The 21621-nt window shown below is 51.1% G+C and overlaps 1 protein-coding gene across 1 annotated transcript in view; it reads right to left on the reverse strand.

Annotated features, from left to right (window-relative positions):
- Positions 1-20651, reverse strand: part of LINGO1 (leucine rich repeat and Ig domain containing 1) — a 68846-nt gene extending 48195 nt beyond the window's left edge. Inside the window, exons 1-2 of the mRNA XM_061999776.1 lie at positions 20555-20651; positions 14722-14807 (exon numbers count right to left, since the gene is read on the reverse strand). The gene's annotated coding sequence lies outside the window, so the exon portion shown is untranslated. The remainder of the gene's footprint in view (positions 1-14721; positions 14808-20554) is intronic.
- Between the last annotated feature and the right edge of the window lie 970 nt (positions 20652-21621).

Below are 21621 nucleotides of genomic sequence, written 5' to 3' on the forward strand. Positions count from 1 at the left end.
TGCCAAAAGGGCAAAGCCGACATGAAACCTCTCCCTGAATGCCGGGCACCCCCTTCCGACGCAGCACAGCATCCACCATTTGGCAAGCTACTCCTCTGCCATCTGTGTGGAGAACTCTCCAAAGGGCATGAAGGCTGCTAAATATAGCTGAGAAGCTTAGCAAACATTTGCAGCCAGGCTGAGAAGACTTCTCTCCAAGTTACATCTTCCCTGGACTAGCTCCCTTGCCTGTGACGTCTCGGATACCCTTAAACACCTCTGCATTTTTCAGTCCCATTTCCTCTTTGGAGTCTTTCCTTTCCTCTCTCTTCCCCATTCTCTTCTCACTACCACTTTTCACCTCTACTTTTATGTTTAATTTCTCCTAACACTCCCCTTCATGCTTAGAGGAGGACTCTAGATGATGCCAATGCTCCTTTTACAGCCTACAGATCTCCAAATGGAGAGGGGGAGATAGTACAGCCCGTGGGCTGACTCTGTGCTCACTTCTCCACTCTAGGACCAACTTCTGCACACAATATCTCTACTTTCAGCAGTTCTTGTCCACAGAAGGCCTTGCTGACAGTACTGTCCCAGCTTGCACAGGGCGTGCACCACTTCTGTATGGGGCTCCCCTTTGGTTACCCAGCTAGCAGCTAGTGGCAGACAAGAGGCTGATTTTCCCACTCCTGTGCGAAAATCCACCACCTCAGCAACCTTCCTTCTGTCTGACATGCAGTACATGCAATGCCACAAGCCCCAACCTTCACATCCAGTTGCAGCTTAAGAGTCCCTTCACCTCGTCTTCTAGGAAGGCGCAAGGACGGGTGCCTCCTCCTGGACGAGTTTTAACTCTCTTATTGAAGCCAACAGCAACTAGGAGCAGTATCATCCATGGCACCACTGACTTGCCCACTCTGCATAAAGCCAAAGCTGCTAAGGAAAATTATTGTAGGCTTAAGCTGAACCACGCTTGCAGACTTCTTCTCAGACAGCTTGATGCCATCCTATCTCTGCTCCCTGCAGAAGAAAACAGCCGTCTAGTTGTGTTTTATCATAGCAAACAAACTAAGCAACAGAGAAGAAAAACAAGCAACCAGCAACCTGGACATGGACAAGTTTGGCATGAAGACAGCTCTTGCTGCTGTACAGGGCTGAATTGTTAATAGTGCAGCTCCCGTGGTTTCCTCACTGGGAAAGTGGAGGAAGGGAAAAAATACAGGAAAAGAAAACGCCTTTAACAACGAGCTCTCATGTTCAGTCAGACGTAAAAGACAGGAGAAGGGGGAACGAAAGAGAGAGAGGAGGAGAGACAGTAAGAGATAGAGTACTATTTCCTCTTCAAATATTTATTTTCCGATCTGCCTTGGAGTGCTGCTTATTGAGACATAGAGCCTCACTGCGCTGCAGCCTGTGAGCTCCTGCGGCGTGTGTTCACGGCTCTGCCTCATCTGGAGGGCCGGAGCCGCCAGGAATTCCCTCCAGCCTAGGGCCAGACTCCACAGAGAGCTGCTGACCTTCAAGTCCCATCCCAGGGCCTCCCCTCCAGGCACCCGGCCATGGCTGCTCTCCAGCTCTCTGCCCTGGGCTCAGCACCAGGCATCTGAGGATCTTGTCTCCTCCAAGCACCATGCTGGACTCTAGCTGGGACCTCAAAACACACAGTTCAGCTCCAATCCTTGGCACAACACGACATTGGAGCTGGGGCCCTGAACTGGCACTCCTTGACGTTCTGAGCTCCCTCAGTGTTTGCCATGCTGCTCCCAGGGTGGCAGAGATGGTCTGCATGGAGTTGGGAGACTCTCCAGCCAGTGAAGCAGATGAGCTGAAAGTAATGACCAAGCAAGGTGGTAGAGAGGTCCGGGCTGCTAGAAGTGACATATCTTGGAGGAGAGCCAGAGCTGACATCCTGATCAGAGACAGCAATTAAGAAATTAAGCTATCAGAGAGGCTTTTTGGGAGGCGTGAACGTCTGTGGTTTGGTCAGATGCCAAAGCAGGTCAATAACATTTGTCCTTCCCCTCTGCTGCAGATGGAGATCCTCCTCTGCTCCTGAGCCCAACACTGCTGCACAGCTCCCTCCTCCCACCACCACACACCATGGAGGACACACAAGCAGCCGAGAGGGTGAACATCAGAACTCTGGAAGACAGACAGAAGGGAGAGAGTTCAGGCAGAAATCACCTGGAGAACTTAGACCTGACCACTTCAGTTTCATTTTGCTCTGACTTATAGTCCCCAGCTATAGCTCGAGACCATTTTTTTTGCAGGGAAGGATGGGAATCTTCAACAATGCTCCCTGAGTGGATATCAGGGGCCAGTTCCTATCCCATCTGTGCCCTCTGAGAAAGAAGCAGCCCTTGGGCAAGGGCAGCCATGTCTGGGGTACACTGCCACAGGCCACGGAACACAGCGTGCGGTACATCTAGAGAACACCTTGCATGGGGGTCCTGCCACTGTGCAGAAACACCTCCGTGAGATAGTTTATACATATGATAGCAAAAACAGCCTCTCCATTATCTGAAACATTCCCCTCATGGGTCCTGCAGGTCACAGGGAGAGTTCTTTGCTCAGCTAGAAACCCTGATTAGTCCCCATCATTCCCGTTCCCGTGCAGCTCAGCTCCATGGACTGGGTACCAGAAACCAGAACAGTCACAGTGCACCTGCTCTGGCATAAGCCCACAGCCTCTCACTGGCCACTAAATTACATGTCACGAAACCAAAACCCGTGTTTCCTTATCTGAAAGACTTTGTTGGGAATCACATGGACATAAATTCATCTGCATTCCCAGGTGCACCTGAGTATCATGGGCCTGCACCCACACCTCTCCCAGAGCAGCCCACCCCGGCCCCAGGCACTCGTGTGTGTGCACATCTGCACTGGCACGCCTGCAGCCACACACAGACAGTTTCCTCTCCATGCTGGGCCTCAGCAATATTGATTTCTTTCCCCCCTGCAATATTTCGCTTGGCTGAGCAGGTTTAGAATTGAAGAGTCAGACTCTGCCCAGAGACCAGAACCATATTTAATTCCATGGTTTAAGAAGCCCTGGAGCAGGTTATTCTTATTTTAAACTACCAGTGCATTTAAAAGCAAGTGACATTTCAGGGGGATGGGACAGGAGATGGCTGGTGCCCTCTGCCTCAGTCCAGCCGGCGCTGGGAAGAGGTTTGCAGCTCTGCTGCTGCGCCACATCCCCACAGCCCCATCAGCTGCTCTGCCCGCACCAATGAGAGGCAAGGGGTGGTGGTGAGCTCACCATCTAAGCTCGTGAGACCTGTTTCGGTGCCTTTCTAACCAAGAAATGAGAGAATGAAAAGAGGAGAAAGGAAAGGTGTGAAAACCTCTGATGAAAATTGCTCAGTGCATTGAGGCTTCACGATTCACATTGTGTGCTCCGGTACCCAGGCCCTGCTCACAGAGCAGTCCTCGGTAATGAGCAATTTGCAGATATTGAACAAAGACACAGTGCCTCGTCCAGAGGAGGATCCCCGATGGTGCAGGATCACAAAGCAGTGCTGCTGGAGGGCAGAGACATCCACGTCCACCTCCCCGACAAACACACCCTCCAGCCTGCTGTAAGTCAAGGAGGCACTTATCTCCACAGTCGCACCACAACAGCGCCCACCCACGCAGCCTCAGCCCACGCTTCGGAAGGAGATGCAACACTGCCTTTTAAGGGAGAAGAAGGAAGAAAAATATATTAGTAAAGGCTCACTCAAAGCATCTGTGAGCTTACACCAGGTCCAAGCAGTCGTGCACACGCCAAGCTTGACACAAATACTGCTTGCTCCGTGCCACTCAGAGAACGTCTGCTACCCAACGCAGCCACAGAGGACAAACAAATGTCCAGCTCAAAAGGAGGGGATGTCCAGTAGAGATCAGCCCTGCTGAGGAATGGCTGAAGGGATGCTGGAGAAAACAGGTCCCTATGCAATCACCTAAACTCCCTACATCACATCTCTAAGGACATGCTGCACAGGCCTGGCTCCATGGCCCTGACCTTGCCCTGGCTATGGTGCTCTGGTCGATGGGTTGAGCACACAAACTTCTACTGCCCTTGTGCTGCCTCAGGCACCATCTCCAGGTCCCTGCCATTTCCAGCCACTCAGCCATCCCCAGTGGCCCCACGACACAGCCACAGAGCAATGGGCAAACAGATATGCTCTTCACAGCCTCTAAATAATGAAGCTAAGGACACCAGGTGCCAGATACCTCAAGGGCACTCCAGTGCGTGTGTGTTCATGTGTACACACACGTCTACTGAATAGAAAGGGATCAGCAACCTGACTAACTGCTGCTCCCAGGGCCACTACAGTGCCAGAGCTGCCTGTCTGCTCCTGCGGGGAACGTGGGGGGCTACTCATCACCCTGTGAAGGCAGACACATCCTTGGGCTGCTCTCCCGGATGGGAGACAAGCACAGCAGGGCTGCGATTTGCAACTTGGGAGCTCTGGAGCCCGCAAGAGGTGATGGTTCAGCAGGAGACACGATTCAGAGCAGGGCAAGCTGCAGGTTCCCTGCTAGGGGCCGTGGGCAGGCAGCCCTGGGGCTGTGGTTTGGGCCCGCTGCGGCGAGCAGAGATGCAGCGCTGCCACAGAAGCCCACCCGGAGCTGGCGCTGGTCAGCTACCACACAGAACGCTGTTAGCTGTGGCATTGTGTTTTGACTGAAGCAGACAAGCAGAAGAATGAAAATGGATCCTTTTATATAAGCTCCTGCACATGTCTTAACAGCTCTTGACATCTTCACCCCAGCTCCACTCCTTGCTGGTGCTTGTGTGTGGGGGGCAAGGCAGGATTGCATGGGGTAAGGAGAAAGAATGCTGCAAACTGCTCCTGGCCTCAAAAGCATCAGTTTGGGCAGTGACATGGCACACTGGGGAGACAGGGGGAGCAGGCCCTGCTCAGGAGCATGACAAGAAGGCCCATGGTTTGGACCTGCTGCTAGACCGGCCAGCAGGTATCCCAGGGCACAGGGGCAAGGCTAGAGGCAGGTTCAGTTTAAACTTGAGCTCCTCTATCTGGATAATCCTAGACAGTGGCAGCTCCAGCAAGACTTGGTAGCTTCAATATATAACAGGGCCAGGGTTGCTGTCGGTTTGGACTCAGGGAGGTCACATATGGGGGCCTGTGTAGGGACCCACTGTGCTTGGGAAAAGGTCTGAATGAAGAGGAGACAGCTGAGAGACAGAACAGTAGGAAGGAAGGAGCACAATTAGCTGTGGTAAAAGCCAGGGCTGTGAAAGCACATCACCATTAGTGTAATGATTATTATTGCAATTATTTTTCCATATTTTTTGACAATTCAGTAAGAGTTAGCTTAACAGAAGAAAACATCTTTTGTTAAATGCTGCTGAATCTAAAATGTAGAGAACAATAACATTTCACTTTACATGTGGACATTTCAAAGGATTTATCCACTTTAAAATACAAGTCAAGGAACTTTCCAACCAAAGTTTTCTTTCTGGAAGAAAATGGCAATTATTTCACTGAGAAAATAGCCCAAAGCAGCCCTGGGACACTTGGTTTTTTTGGTGCTTTTCTGCCACAAACTACTCAGCAAAACAGAGGAATGCTTGCAAACACTTCCAGTGGTGCCGAAGGTGCTCTTTCCTCAACAACCAACATCAGTACAAAACCAAGCAGCAGCTTCTGTAACAGTGTGGCTAACAGGACCAGGGCAGTGATTGTCCCCCTGTACTGGGCACTGGTGATGCCACAGCTCGAGTGTTCAGTGTTGGGGCCCTCACTACAAGAAGGACGTTTTGGTACTGGAGTGTGTCCAGAGATGGGTAACAGAGCTGGTGAAGGGTCTGGGGCACAAGTCTGATGGGGAGCAGCTGAGGGAGCTGGTGGTGTTTAGTCTGGAGAAGAGGAGGCTGAGGGGAGCCATCACTTTCTGCAACTGCCTGACAACAGGTTGTGGTGAGATGAGGGTTGGTCTCTTCTCCCAAGTAAAGAGTGATAGGACAACAGGAAACGACCTCAAGTTAGGTGAGGAGAGGTTTAGATTGGAGATCAGGAAGAACTTCTTCACCAAGAAGGTTGTCAAGCCCTGGAACAGGCTGCCCAGGAAAGTGGGAGTCTGAAGCCCTGGAGACATTTAAAACCCATATAGATGAGGTGCTGAGGTTTAGTGGTGGCTGTGGCATTGCTGCTTTAACAACAGTTGGACTTCATCTTAAATATCCTTTCCAACCTAAACAATTCTATGATCATTGAACCCCAGAATGATAGGGGTTAGAAGGGACCTCTAAGAGATCATCCAACCCAACTCCTTGATAAAACAGCTTCCCCTCGAGCAAGTTGCACAGAAACATGTTCAAGTGGGTTTAGAAACCTCTAGAGAAGGAGACTCCACATCCTCCCTAGGCAGCCTGTGCCAGGGCTCCGTCACTTGGAACATCAAAGTTTCTGCTCGTTATTCCAGTGGAACTTCCAGTGTTGCAACTTGTGGTCGTTACCCCTTGTTCTGTCACTGGGCACTACAGAAAAAAGACTGGCCTCATCCTCTTGACACCTGCCCTTTAGATATTTGTAAGTGTTGATAAGATCCTCCTACAGTCTTCTCTTCTCCAGGCTAAACAGCCCTAGATCCTGCAGCCTTTCCTTGTCAGAGAGATGTTCTAGTCCCCTGATCACCTTGGCACCCCTGTGCTGGACTCTCTCCAGCAATTACCTGCCTCTCTTGAACTGAGGAGCCTAAAACTGGACACAGTATTCCAGATTCTGTAATAACTTGTCTTAATCTGCTAAGACTGGCTCTGTCACCAGAGCTACTGAAAGCTTTGGCACATGACTGCAGCCAGAGTACCCCTCTTTTCTCTCATCCTCCCAGAGAACCAGCAAAGGCAATAAATACCTGTAATGAAAAAGCTTTAAATAACAAAGAATATAAGTTAGAGTCAATCAAAAAAGTATGAAAAAATAACAAAAATGCATTGCAATTAGCTAAACTGTTAAAGAAAGAAAGAGGTATTAATTAAAGTTTCTTAAATGTCAAATTGACACAGTTTTTTTTCAGTTCAGAAAAGATGACTATTCCCTTGAGCAGATCTCCCTGCTCCAGGGCTAGGCATTAAAGGCTTTCTGGTGGATGTGCTGGCTGAAGTCCTTTTGATCCTTCCTGCTGGCTGCAGCACACATCTACCAGCCAACATTGCCCTGGCTGCCATCCTCCTGTATCCTTGCTGGAGGATGGCACAGATGTTGCTGCTGGCACAGGCAGGGCTGTCCAAAGTGGGGTTCTCTGCTGTTTCGGATGCTTGGGGAGGGGAGAGATGAGCAATTGCCTCCACAACACCATCCAAATGCCACCAGTGGGCCTTTTTATCAGGGTGCTTTTGCATTCCCAGCTTACTATCTCTGCTCCAAGAAAGACAAAGCAGTGGGGCTGCTCTCTGTCACATCTCCACCTCCATCTCTTCTGCAGGCATTGGCAACAATTTTCCCTCTTTAGGGAAAGCAGCTTTGCTTAGCAGCGTGTTACCTGTCAACAAAGGCTACTCCTTCAGCACCTTCTGAAGTGAGCATACCTTTCTTTGTAGGGTGGAGGGGAGATGCTCCCCCCTGCAGTGAGCACTGACAGTCCTGCTCCCTGGCACGAGCACAAGCTCCATGGTGGCTTCCCTGCGGGAGCCCCAAGAGGTGGCCTGGCTCCCGCACTCCCAGTCCTGCAGAGCATCCAGCCAGCTGCTCAGAAGCACCACACAGGCTGTTGACATTATTTCATGCCTGCAAGGTCATTTATGGGAGATAACTATGGATACAGAGACATGTCTATATGCATATATATGCGTATTACTGGATTTCTCCTGTGCACACACATACAACCCAGGAACTTAACCAGCAAGATACCGACAAACCCATCAAATGAAGCAATTTGTCTCAGACAATTGCTTGAGCTGCCTCCGATGTCGCTGTCTCGCCACTGACAATAAGAGGCTCTTAAGTGTCCTGAAATTGTACTGTGAGTTCCCCAACGTTCTCACCCCCGCCTTCGCTCCTCTCCCCAAAGCTCCTGCCCGTGTTTCTCCAGCAAAAACACTCTTACGCAAATAAACATGCAGGGAGACACAAAAGGCATTTTGTCTACGATTTCAAGACAACCACATAGTTCTCATTCAAATCTTCAGCTATATCCTTCAGAGATGAAAAGCATAGCACCGAAATGAGTCGAGGCATGAACATCCCAAGCCAATAGCTCAATCTTCCCTTTCATTCCAGTCCTGACCGAGGGAGTGGACAAGGAATGTGTCACCCTACAGCAGTGGCTCCCAGGTCACATGGCCAGGGTTTCTATGCACACAGATACAGCTGTCACCTCATCCATGTCTCCTCCATCTCTGCACAAAGTCCCACAGAGCCATAGATTACAAAAACAGCCATGAAAGCCTTTATGATCAATGTCTGTGCCACAGGCGGGTGATCTGGGTGCTGTGAGCTCTCCAGAGGTGCACTGGACTCTGCACTTGCTCAGGCATCTCACAGTCTCATCATATCCCACCTTGGAAACGTCCAGCGAGGGCTCCAACACGGAAGGTGCCTCCTTCCCCAGTGCAGACAGGCAGGGTGCATGGATGAAGTGCGCCTTGCCCCAAAACATGTCAAAAAGCTTTCCTTGCACCCCTACCTTCCAGGCAGAGACCATCTGTCAGTCTGAACTACACCATGGGCTAGGGTTTAACAGGGACTAGCTGTTCTGCCCAGCAAGCTCCACAGCAGCTTTTTGCCCTTCTTCCACCTCAAACAGCCTTTTCCTCTCATGGAGACCTACACAAGGGGGTAAAAGGGCTGAACCCAGGCAGCTGCCCTGCTCCTTCTTTTCCCCACTCTTAGGGAGGAAGATGCTCAGCAGGAGTCATGAGGTTTGGCATGTTTACTAGATAATATATGAACTCGTACCAGTTTTATAAGCCCCTCCTGGCTCAAATCACATTGTAATTCTGAACAGCCCTAAACTCATTTAAATCCTAATAAAACCACCACCCTACGTTTGCATTCGCTGGTCATGGGTGTCTGCAGGTGCTGTGACAGCAGCTCCTGTGGGACTGATAATGCTCAGGGACACTGCACGCCAGAAGCCATCCCGCACAGGTGGGGTCAGGATGTGCACTTAACAGGACAATTAAAAAACAGATGCCAGAAACAGATCTCCAGACTGATTCAGTGGTGCACAAAGCAGTCAAGGGCGAAAGCTTTCACAGCAACACAGGAACACAGCAGCACCAGCACTGAAACCTGTGTCCCATCTCCTCTGGGATCCCAGAAGAGCAGCAAGCCAGGTACATGGCTCTGACAGAACAGGGCACCTGCAGACAGCTCTGTGAGGGGTTTTTAGAGGAGGATGGAGAATGACTAATGCAGTGCCAGCAAATAACAAGTGCTATGGATGCTTCAGGAGGTTTGTGCAGGAATGGCACAGGTACCCTGAGGACAGATGAGGACAGAGACAAGAACCTGCCCTGGTTTCCCAGGCTGCCTGGTGTGTCAGTGACAGGAGGCCTGCTGGTACATCTTGGAGGCATCACACCACAGTGAAGTAACTGTGACTGCTGCTCAGTGCATCCTCCACCCCCAGGCCATCACCATGAAGCATCAGTCCTGCCCTTCCCTCCCAACTACAGCCAAGTGGGATTGGCTCTGGCTATGCTGGAGAAGACAGAAAGGAGCTGGGTGACAGGGACTCTAAGAGGCCCAGCTTCCATCAGAAAGCCCAGGCAGCTCTCCCACCTCACCCAGGCACAGCAGGAATGTCAGGTCAGTGCTGACTGCAGTCCTGTCTGTGCCCAGGATCGTCCTCCCCAGCTCTGCTGCTCCCTACAGCATCCATACACCCCACCGCAGCCTCTTGCCTCCATGCCCAACTCTGCTCCATTCCGAGCCCTGTGCCCTGCTCACCCTTCTCAGCACTTGCCCAGTGCTTTACGCCTTGCTGTTCTTCATGATGACATTAATATGCTCCCCTGAAACAGTGAGATTATGAGCTATACCCTTCCAGCAATAGAAATACTAATTATTACTGAGATAAATGGGAATATCAATGATGAAAGTCAATATTATTGTCCTCTTTGTTCCTGTTTGTTTTATTTGTAGATGAAAAGACCACTCAGCCTGTCTCCCCAGGATGTGGCTGGGAGCTGGAACAGCTCCTCTTGGCAGGCTTGTCCAGAGCCAGGCTCTGATAAGAAATCATACTGCACACATGCTTGCAAAGGGCTCTCTAAATCAGCAGCTCTCCAAAGCAGGCATTGTCTTTGATTGATTCATAAAACTGGAGCTGCCTCCGTTCCTCACTCCAGTACCAGGCGAGGGAGGATTTAGGAGAGGGGGAAGGTGTAATGTGGGTGGAAGTGATTAATTGTGGAACACGGCACAGCACTGGGAACGCTCCACGGCTTGGCTGGGTTTGATGCTCATGCCTTCATCCTCCTCGCCCAGCAGCTTGGCTACCAAGACGGGAACTGAGGGCCCCTCCCCAGCTCCAGCACCAGTTCTCGGGCAAGTCCCACAGCATTGCTGCAGCCAGGCAAGCACTTACAACAGCAGCACTGCCTTATTCAGCAAGTCTGCTCCCTCTGTATTCTGAGTCAGAGCTGCTGATTTCAGTGACAAGAGACCTTTTCTTAAGCTGTTTTAGCCTCACAGGTGAATGGGATGCTAATTTTGGATCCCACCTAGAGCATCAGGAACGCACTTCCTGGGGTAGCCCCTCTGAAGGAGCTAGGAGCACAGTCCAGCATACCCACAGCACATGGGACATTCTTCTTCTGCCTAGTGCACCCTAGTATGTCACTAAATTGTCTCCAAGTCCTCAGGCCATCACCAGCAAATACTCATGGGAACAAACCACCCCACTAATCCCCAGTCATTCATCTCCAAATATCAATAGACACAGTGGCCATCTTCCTCTGAGCACTAGCCAGACCAGCCCCTCTGTGTGCTAATGAGGACAGACACTTCTGCTGCCTCTCTCCAAATGCAACAAAACCAGGAGAAGTGGAAGCTTTGCAGGAGTAATTATGCCAGATTACAAAAACAAAAACCAAACCAAACCCCAACAAACCAGCCTGCTCTGAATGGTTCATAGAAGGTAATTTTTTTTAAAGGTTTTTCAAACCCACCCCCTTTGTGCATCTCAGGGTGCAATTCAGCAGAAAGTATCAGTGCATAAACCCAAAGAACAAACTGCCACGCACACCCAGCTCCTGCTCTTGCTCACTCCCACTTCTCCCCTGCATTTAACATTAATGTGACATCCCAAGCTGTGTGTACACAATACTGTTTCCCACCCTGAGAAGCAGAAGAGCTCTTTGCTAAAAAACCTCAAGTGCCTCCCAGTCTTGCTAATGCAGCACCCAGACTCCCGCCATAGTCCCCAAGGGTCCCTGCCAAGGCTCAGAGGCACTGCAGAGCTCAAAGCACTGGCACCGAGCATGAAATCCCACTGTTGCAAAGCCCTCAGGGGCCACTGGACCATGGTGGTGGCATCCAGGTCTGCAGCAAGAGCCAGCAGCTGCATGCACAGTGCCACCCTTGGGCTGCATGGCCTGGCTCTCTGCCCAGCTTATTAGCATTCTGCACAATTAATATTTATTTTTGCAAATGTGCTACCAAAAAAAATGAAACAACAACAAAAATCTCTTTATGTTAATGGCTTTGTCAGCCCTTGGAGCGAGACACTTGGAAAGAAATGTGGTTTAATTTAGAGAGCCAGGTGGGAACCAGGGAAGCCACGGAAATGAAATTCAGGGCTTTTCTTGGCCCTGTTGGGGTGAGGAAGCAGGACTTCTAAAACAGCACTGACCAAAACAGGCTACCTCTTGCTTTGTGGTATTCCTTCCCTCCAGCCTTGTGTTCTCCTTCAGTTCTTTTCAGCTGTTCCATCTAACCACAGCTTTTGGGCCAAAGACACAAGTGTCCCTGATGTCCCCACTGTCCCATGCACCTTTCCTGGAGACACCCCTTAGATACCACAGCTCCTCTTACATGAGACCTCCCTTTGGGGGGTACCAGCTGGTTGCTTTTGGGGACAGCATGAGGTGTCAGGAAAGCCCAAGCAGGATCTCCTCCTGCATGGGCAGCCTGGCCTTGATTTTCCTTGGTCTGAGCTAGGAGATTGCTCAGCAAAATTACTGGAGGGGGTGTTTTCCACCTGACAACTTGTATTGCTCCTTCTCAAACAAGTGCCAACTAGCACAGTGCCACATGCCAGAAGGTGTCTATCCTGGGAGCAAACGAGCTGCCACCCCTTTCCTCCTTCCACCATGCCAGGTGCTGCCACCCAGTCCCTTCCCCTCTGCTTTCCTGCAACCCCAGTCATACACATCATCCTCGCTGTTCCTGGCCACCCTCACAAGGAGTTGCTGGCCCATTGCAGCATGAGATGGGGAGCCTGCAGTGCTCCTGAGGCTTTTTTGACATAACCCTGATGCTAAAGACTCGCTTTTAAGAAGTGAAAATCCAAGACACTCCTGTGCCACAAGGGCTTAGCAGAAAGGGTGACCTATTGTAAGTTTGTGACTACGTCACCAGAGCTAGCAGCACCACAGAGGAGAGTGAGGACATTTTGGGAGCATTTATGGCACATGTATTCAGAGAGGAAGAGAAACATCCCTCAGAAACCACGTAGGTTCAAAGATTTGCTCAGCTTAAACACTAAAAAATTCATGCATTAAAAATCCACTCAGGTTGAGCCCTGCCTCAGGACTAAGTAAAACCTCTGACCACGTCATCCAGTCTCAAGGTTCACAGTCTCCTTGGGGAGAGGGCTTGTGTGTCTGAGGGACACTTGGGCTGAGGTGCCCCTCCCAGCACCGCGTCTGCTGTTTGGCTCCAGGCTTTTGGGCAGGGTGAGAGGCTGTGTGCTGGCCCCAGGGTGTTCAGGACCCGAGATGTGGCTGCTGTCCACCATTACACTACATAGCACCTGCCTGTGCTACTCTTGCACTAGTTAGTGGATAGTCCAGGCTGAGAAACATATACTCTACTCTGTTATCCCAAATTTCCTAGGAGATAACTTTTTTTTTCTTTTCTCAAAGGAAAAAAGCACAAGGGGAAACAAAACCACCTCACTTTCTAAATACCGTTCCTAGGAAAAATCTTCTGTGTTCGCAAATGGCACTCTGGAAGAAAATACTCAGATCTAAACCAAAACCAGATGGTTCTCAGGGCTCATTTTTCCAGCGAGGACTTTAACCAGCACAATTATTTCCCAGCAGAATTTTGTTTTGATAGAAGATCGCTGAGAGTAAATGCACTTCAGGGCTTGCTGCTGAGAGGGTGTTTTGACAGAAAACCGCTATTTCCGTGGTCCCTCCACTTGCTCTGTCAGCCCTGACACGGTGGGAACTCCTCTGACCCAGCATCCTTCGCACACAGCTTTTCCCAGAGTCCAACCCACAAAGAGCACCAGTAAGAATAGGGAGGGAGGGCTGCCTGGGTTTGCTCCTGCTTACCATAAAATGGCAAACAGCAGGAGGACATACGTCTCTGCAAGGCTCTGCCAGCCAGCCCCTTTTGTGCAGGAACACAAGGCAAGGTGAAGATGGGACTCATCTTTTTTTGCATGCATCAGGTTGAGCCTATGCAGCCTGCTCTTTGTTTTGAGCAAAAAAAACACGACAGAAAGAGGAAATTATGTATCTGTGTGCATGGTGTGCATGTGTCAGTATGAAAGCCTGTGCTGCCTGCCTGTTCAGTTTTCCTTTCCTCTGTGGGCCCCTGTCCTTGGGCAGTCCCAGGAGAGCTGCTGTGCTCTGCCCCAAGCAGAGGCATCCCTCCCAGAGGCACCTCTCCTGCAGAGCAGGGATCACAGCACATCCTGTCACCTTGGACAACATCCAGTTTAAATACTTCCCCACCCCCAGCTCTGGTATATAAAAGATGCTTGAATCATCCTAATATTTTTTTCATTAGAAAACTGAATTCTGCTCTTCACAGAGAGATTCTTTTTTTCCTCTCTGGAGGACTGACATCCTGGGAAATTGCCTCAGCCCAGTCAGCTCTGATGTTTGCTGTCTCACACGTTGCCTGCATTAAGCTGACAGTTCACAGATTTCAGCAGAGGATTGTACTGTACATACAAAGTTGAAATCTGCCCCCATCTCTTAGCTGTCCTGGCAAGAGAGCTGGGAGGAGGCAGAGCTGTTGGGGAGCGTGTGGGTGCCATACAATGGCAACAGAGGCAGCTGGGAAAGCACTGGCTTTGGAGAACCCTTTCACCCACCTTCTCCTGGAACATAAGCCTATTTCTGCCCAGCATTCCCGTGTTTGGCTGCCCACCCTGGGTCACTCCACGCAGGCAGCGTTTGTTCCTCGCCTATGCAATAATACAAGTTGGAGCAAACCTACCTGCCTCAGCAGAGCTGGAGAGTCCCATGACAAAGCCCTCCTTTCTCAGCACTGCTGAGAAATACTCATCCAAAGGAGTAACCAAATACCATCCAAATACTCATTTTGGATGCCTCTTTCCTGGCCCAACCCTCTCCTGTGATGGATGGAACATTTCCTATCTGTTCCAGACACTGAGGCAGCGCCTGCCCCAGCTCTTGGTTGAAAGCTGCATTGCCTTACATCCCAGGAAGGCTGGGCAGCAGCCCTGGGCTACAGGGGAGAAGGCATTTCTACCTTGCTTATGGTAACAGAAACAAGTCCAGTCCTGGACTCAGCATGACAGAGGCATGTGAGTGTCATATGCTCAGTAACACAACAGCGCCCGAGCTCGTGTGGCACCTACCCGGGTCAGATGAAGGCAGGATGCTGGGGAATCAGATGCCACGGGCACGCTGGGCTTTGGCCTCTCCTCTGCTTTCCACTCATGCACTGTGGGTGAAACGATATCACAATTAGGGCTTGAAATCTGGAATTTGAGAGGCAAGCAGGAGAGAAATTAAAAAGCTGTGAATGTTTTTCCCTTCTCACTCCCAAAATCAGAGCTCAGTTGAGCTTAATCGTCGTCTGAACTGATATTTAAAAGCCATAAATCAGGCTGCAACAGACAGAAAAACACAACTAGCAAAATTTAGTGGACCTGCTGCTGAAAGGTCCAAAATGAACTGCTTAATAGAAGCCATTTTCTCATGGAAATAGAGCAGGTCTGTACTTAGTAGAGCATTGATCTGCTGACAGCTACCAGGACAGATTTGGGCCAGAGCACTTGGGAATCATTTGCAGTGATCTCTCAAGAAACACACACATTCAAGAGTCCTCTGAAAAACAGTGTTGTAAAACAGTGCTGTGGCTGTCTATAAGGCCAGATAGCACTCATTGGCCAGTGCAGGCTCACAGTGCCCTCAGGAAAAGCCTCACCAGGCAGGCAGCACTGCTAGGACAGCCGAGACCCAGGCCTTGCTGCTGGCTGTACCTCTGTACCCCAGCCTCAGTGCCTCCAGGTTGTGCAGAGCCTTAAGGTGCTTCACAGGAATTGCAAAACATCACTGAAGCCCAGAGCTGCCAAAAGGTCTCGTGGCTCAGGACCCCAGCAATGGGGCAGGAAGCTCTGGTTGGGGAGAACACTGCATCCCGCAGACCCAGTACACTTGAGGGTCTTCCCAGGTGGGTACTGGGATTTGGAGATGCAGTGTTACAGCCAGGGTCACTCCAAAACACTTCACAGAGCAAGGCACCTCCCTGGGGAGGTCTGGCTGGGCCTTGCCAGATGCCTGGAGCTCCAGTGCAGCCAAGGAGTGCAGAGGGACAGCCACTCTGTCTCACGCAGCCCTCCCACAGCCTCACCCTCTGTGACCATCTTGCCAAGTAGGGGATGCTCCCTAAAGCCACCTGGGCAAACTGACCCTGCTGCCTCCCTGTGCCCCAGCTGCCCCAGTCACGCGAGGCAGCACAGCCTGCTCAGGCTGCCAGCACCAGAGTGCCCCAGGGACCATGGCCCAGCCCGGGGCTCATCTCCCACTCCTGCCACAGCTGAGGGACATGCCAGAAAAGGGGTCACACAGGTACCACAGCTGGGACCCTTTCGCCACCTGTGGAAAGAGGACAGTCCCACATTCACTTTTTGTCTTGAGAGAAACCATTTCCCATCACCATTTTCACTGTTTCAGGGAATGAGAATCCTTTGTAGCTCCCAAAATGGGAAGGGGGGGAAGGAAAGGGCACAGAGAAGCCTCAGGACACATAAACACTGCTAGAAGGGCTAGCACAGGGACACAGTGCTAGGCTGACCAGGAGCCTCTTGCTTTTCCAAAGCAGTTATCCTAGATAACACAAGGACACCCAAGGAAAGCAAAGCATCTCATTTCCAGAGGTGTGGAGTGCCCTTGGCACTTACTGGCTTCAAATCTGGGTGCTCAGTGCTCCCCAGCCCTGGGCTAATTCTCACTATCACACAGTCTGCACCATAGCAGCAGATGATTTGGAGGACATGTAGGGCAGAGGTGAGGGGGGATACAGCTCGCTCCAGCCCAGACACCTCAGCCTTTCCCCTCAGGCCTGTAGCTCCTGCAGAGGCTGGATCTATATGCCAATTAATGGCTCTTCCTTTGTTAAGAGGGGATTTCTTCTCATTATTGACTACACCTCCTTACAAACTCACATACTTAGCAGATTTTACTATGATCCCAAAAGCTACTGAAATAAACCTTCCATGTAAAAACCAGGAGCATACCAAGGCTTTAGGGGAACACAGCCTGCCCAACCACGCTTCAAAGGACATCTGAGGTCCTGACATTGCTCAGGAGCCTGCAGAAAGCACTGAAAAATGTGAAACAATGATTTTGGTTTGTTTATTTTTGCTTTCACACATCTCTTATTTTAAAAGACTAAAAACGTGTTTATGAATTTAACATTTAAATGCATCGAAATCTGTTTAGCTAGGAAGAAAAACAGCTCTCCCACCCCAAACTTCTTGTAGGCTGGAACCTGCTTTTCAGTCTTCCACCCACAGCAAATATTTCAAATCCCTTTTTAAGCTGAAAGGCTGCTTCTGGGGACAGATTAGGAAGAGGACCTGTGGGGGGGGGGGGGGGGGGGGGTCTGTTCCACCACTCTCCTCCCTCATTGCCCCATGCATCCCTTTCCCAGAGATAGCTGACCCCTCTGCCCAGGTGTCCCTGACTAAGAGACAAGGGACAATAAAGACACCTGTGTGTGGCAAGAGCATCCAGGGAGGATGGAAAAAAAAGGAGAAGCCTGCCTTCCTTCCTTCCTCCTTCTCCATCAGCAGCTTTTCACAAGGAGGATCAATGCAGCCCACTGTAACTGCACCGTTGTTCCATTTTTAATTAATGAAAGAAAAAACTAATCACTGAATTAAACTTCTCATTACTTTAGCTGAATACCCACTAAGTAAATTTAATTACTGTACGAATTGGGTTTCTCCCTGCCTGTTTCATTAGCTACTGATAAAGATGAAGGTGGGGGAGAAAAAAAGAGAGAGTGATGAAAACAGAGAAAGGGTGGAAGACGGGAATATTATATGCAAAACCAGCAGTGATCCAGCAGGTTCCAGAGGCTTCCACATAGGCCTTGGGAAAGGCCCTCCCAACTCTCCCAAACCAGACTGCAGAGACTCCCTGTGGAATAAACTCCCTTCCTCCAACCCACCTCCTCCTCACTGACAGCCACCACCTTCCAGGCCCACGTCATGCATGGGACCATCCAGTCCCACGAGCTCTGCCTCCACACAGCTACTCCGCGTCCCAGAGGCTGTCCCTGCTCCAAGCCCCTAGCCCAAGCCGTGCCCCAGCACAGGCAGGCTGCAGGGCCCCTGTGGGCAGGGAGCCATGGGCCCCCCAGCACCGCCACAGGCACTGCCTGCCTGCACAGTCACCTGCCAAACAGCACACGCAGGCTTGGGCACAGCCGGCTCCTCTCCAAACAGGGGCAGACACTCATTTCAGATCTGCAACCACCCTTGATCCCTTCTGATCTCACATAGCTTAGAACAGCCAATTTTTGCCTCCGCAACAAAGGCAGCAGCCCTGGAAGGCTCCAGCAGGGAGCCAGTGCTGACAAAAGCATGGGGAGCAGGCAAGCACAGATATCAAACACCTGCTGTCCCACCACGCACCAAGATGCCTGCCTGGTGCTTTGTGCTTGAAGCCTTTCTGCGGGAGTAGGAGTCCTGCACTCCCACGCTGCCGGCAGCCAGGGCCATGCCAGCAGCACACTCCTCCTAGGAAATCGGCAAAGGAGGCAGTCCTGCAGCCCCCCCACTGCTGCACAGGTTTTGTTTATTGCAGGATTACAGGTCTCTCCTACTCTCTCTAGGACTCAGCCCTCCGTTCCTCCTGAGGCAGGGCACGAGCCACGGCAGGGCAGGTACAGCCCCATGCCAAGGAGGAACCCAGCAGCCCCTGCCAAGCACAGCAATCTCACTTGCAGCACATGCCTGCACTTCCAGCAGCTCCACTTTGTGACTGACAGTAAGGTCACACTTGGGATAAACTGGGGACAGAGAGGGTGTAGTAAATGAAAAGTGCAGCCTCTTTAATTAGGTAGCGTCAGCTGAGCTGAGAGCACGGTGGAAGGACTAGCCAGGCACTAGCAGTGATGGGATTTGGAAAGTACAGTCAAACCATCTCCTCCTTTCATCAAGGGGCCAAGAGGCCAAATCCACATGCACAGTCCCTCTGTGTCACATTGGCAGCTTGTGGCCCTCAGTGCCCAACTGCTGCTCTTCTGCAAGCCATGCTGCTGCTGGGAGATGCAGCTCTCCCTCATTCCCATGATTTTGCTACATCTTCTGACTTCAAGCAGACATAGAATTGACATAGAACCACAGAATAGTGGTGCCATGGCCACCATTAACCCATGTCTCTCAGCATCTCAGCTACACAGCTTTGCAGTATCTCCAGGGATGGGAATCTACTACCTCCCTGGGCAGCCCATGCCAGTGTCTGACAACTCTCTCAGCAAAAAAGTTCTTGCTCATATCCAATCTAAACCTCCCCTGGTACAACTTGAGGCCATTTCCCTATCACTTGTTACTTGGGAGAACAACTCACTACAACTTCATGTCAATGAGTTGTAGAAAGTGTTTCCCCTCAGTGTCCTCTTCACCAGACTGAACAGCCCCAGGTCCCTCAGCCACTCCTCATCAGACTTGTGCTCCATACCCTTCCCCAGCTTCATTGCCCATCTCTGGACATGCTCCAGCACCTCAACGTCCTTCTTGTAGTGAGAGGCACAAAACTGAACACAGTATTCGAGGTGCAGCCTCACCAGTGCTCAGTACAGGGGCATAATAACTGCCTGGTCCTGCTGGTCACACATATTTGAACCTATTCCTCTATGCTTTGGCCACAAACCCAGTCACCTTTCTCCATTCCCTCCCAGCCGCTTCCCCAGTCCTTTCCTTGTTCTCTCCCTCCCCAGCCCAGCAAGCTCCTCACCAGAGAGGTTTCTCCTGTGCACAACCACCTCAGCTGCAAAAACCTTCCAGGCAAACTACAAGGTCCCTTCAGCATCACATTTATCACTCCCACCCTCAAACGGAACCTTCTCAAACACTGGACAGGGAAAGCATTGAGGTAACAGGCACAGATGATTCTCTGCAGTGAGCAAACAGGGCTGGGTGAGACTTTCCATGCAGCCAGCTGCAGCCGACACAGGCCTGGGCTCCAGTGCCAGGGGCCATCAGCACAGCCTCAGGGCTCCACCATGTTCCCAGGAAGATGCTGGCTACTGGGTGAACTCAGCACCATCTTCTCCCCTTTCAGACACAAGCTTTCTGCTGTAGTTAAAATTAGCTCCCACAGAGTCTCTTCTGCCATCTCCCAAGTCATTGGTACAATGTGTTCTGCCACCACGGGCTCTCCCCAAGCTCACAAACCCTCAGTGACATGCAGTACGTGCCTCACAGCTCTGACTCACACAATGCCAGCCACCTCGCAGGTTTTGTGGCCACCACCTCCACGCACTCTGTGGCTGGGGCAAGGCTCCCTCCTCTCAGGGCTGCCCGAAGCCCCTCATGCTGCCCACCCAACTGGCAATTCCCCTCTGACACTCATCCCTCCAGCTTTTGACCCTGGCAGCAACACATTCCCAGGACCTGGGCTGGGAAAATGGGGTCTCTGCATGTGTGTGCATTTGCTTGGATTTTCTTTTGGTGGCCCAACTGAGAAAAGTCATTCAGGTTGCCTGACATATTTTTATTTTGCCAAATTTTAAAACCCCAATAATAATCTGGGGCTGAATGAACATTGTTTCGTCTGAAGTGGAGCTTTCATTTTGTTTGTAGGTGGCTCCCCCCTCACACTGAAAAAAAACCAAGAAAAACTTCAAAATGAAATGTCATCGCGAAACAGATGGCTGAAAGGTTTCATTTTGAAAATGTCAAAACGAAACTTTTCAGTGTTTCACTTTTTTTTCCCCAGCCAAAACCACTTGCTAAATACAACCTGAATTCGTGAGCTGCTTCTGTTGACTGAAACCTGAATTACTCTGTGCATAAGCTGTTCACCCAAAGCCTTTTTCACAGGCCTGTGTACACACCCCACGCTCTGCATCCTCCTGCAGCAGGGAGATGCACGCAGAGCAAATGGTGAACGCTGCAGCGTGTCCCTCTCCAAAGAAGTGGCACAGCAAAGGCGAGCAAATACAAAGGGCCTTACCGTGGCAGCAGACCTCTGCAGCTTCGCTTTGGGGGCTGGAGAGGCTTCCTGTGCAGCAGAGGGAGAGGGAGGTGCCCCAGGTGCAAAGGACAGCGTGGCCCTGCCTCTCTCATGGGACCCAATGCGGAGCAGCGGGGCACCTCAGACAGCCCTGGACACGCAGCCCTGCAAGACAGGAGGATGGGAAGAGCGTGAGAAGGGAGACACAGCCAATCTGAGCAGAAAGAGAGGGAGGTGTTGGGGCTGAGGCCAAGCAGAGTCAAGGGATTAAGGCAAGGTGGTAGCAGCAAGCAAGCTCTTGGAGCACTGGCTGGGGTCAGGTCTGTTCTCTGCCTCCACTCTCCCACATGCAATGGTTTTCATCTCCTTTTGCCCTGCTCTCAGATGCATGCACCCACCTGCTTGCTAGCACAGGTCATTCCACATCAGTGGCCACATGAGATACACAGGAGGACCCCTTCAGCATCACACCATCAGCAAACTCAAGCCAAGGGATCTGCCCCACTGGAGACTCCCTCCAGAAGGAATTGCTCGCTCCTGCCTACAGCCATCAGCCTTCACAACTCACCACACCACAGCAGCACTGGCAGTCTGTGAGGAAGACCTGGCCCATCTGACCTCTCCTGCTCAAGGGGGATTGATGTTCACCCCAGAGCCAGTCAAAATCAGATCCCAGGGATGAGGTCCAACCACCAGCCCGGAATCAGCTCGGGGCTGATGGGATCTGACTGATAGCAAGCTCCATGGCCCTGAGTGCCAGGACAACAGGCAGGTGACTCCATCCCTACACCACAAGCCCTGTCCCCTAGACGAGTGTCTAAGTGACATTGTGACCACGGAGGGCAACGAGCTTGTTGAACCATACACAAGACTCCGACTTCGAGCAAGCAGTAATCAGGTTTTGATTGCAAAGCTTCCAGTCCAAGAGTTTTCCAAGCAAAGCCTGGCAGCCCCAGATTCTGCCTTGAATTTGGGGCCTCAAAGTACAGGAAGGGAATGGAAATATTTTAAATGTGTTTTAAATTTGCTATTGCTGCAGGACTCCCAGTGTGCACTGGCGGTGTACA

Source organism: Colius striatus, chromosome 7, assembly GCF_028858725.1.
Source record: "Colius striatus isolate bColStr4 chromosome 7, bColStr4.1.hap1, whole genome shotgun sequence".
Classification (NCBI taxonomy): Eukaryota; Metazoa; Chordata; class Aves; order Coliiformes; family Coliidae; genus Colius; species Colius striatus.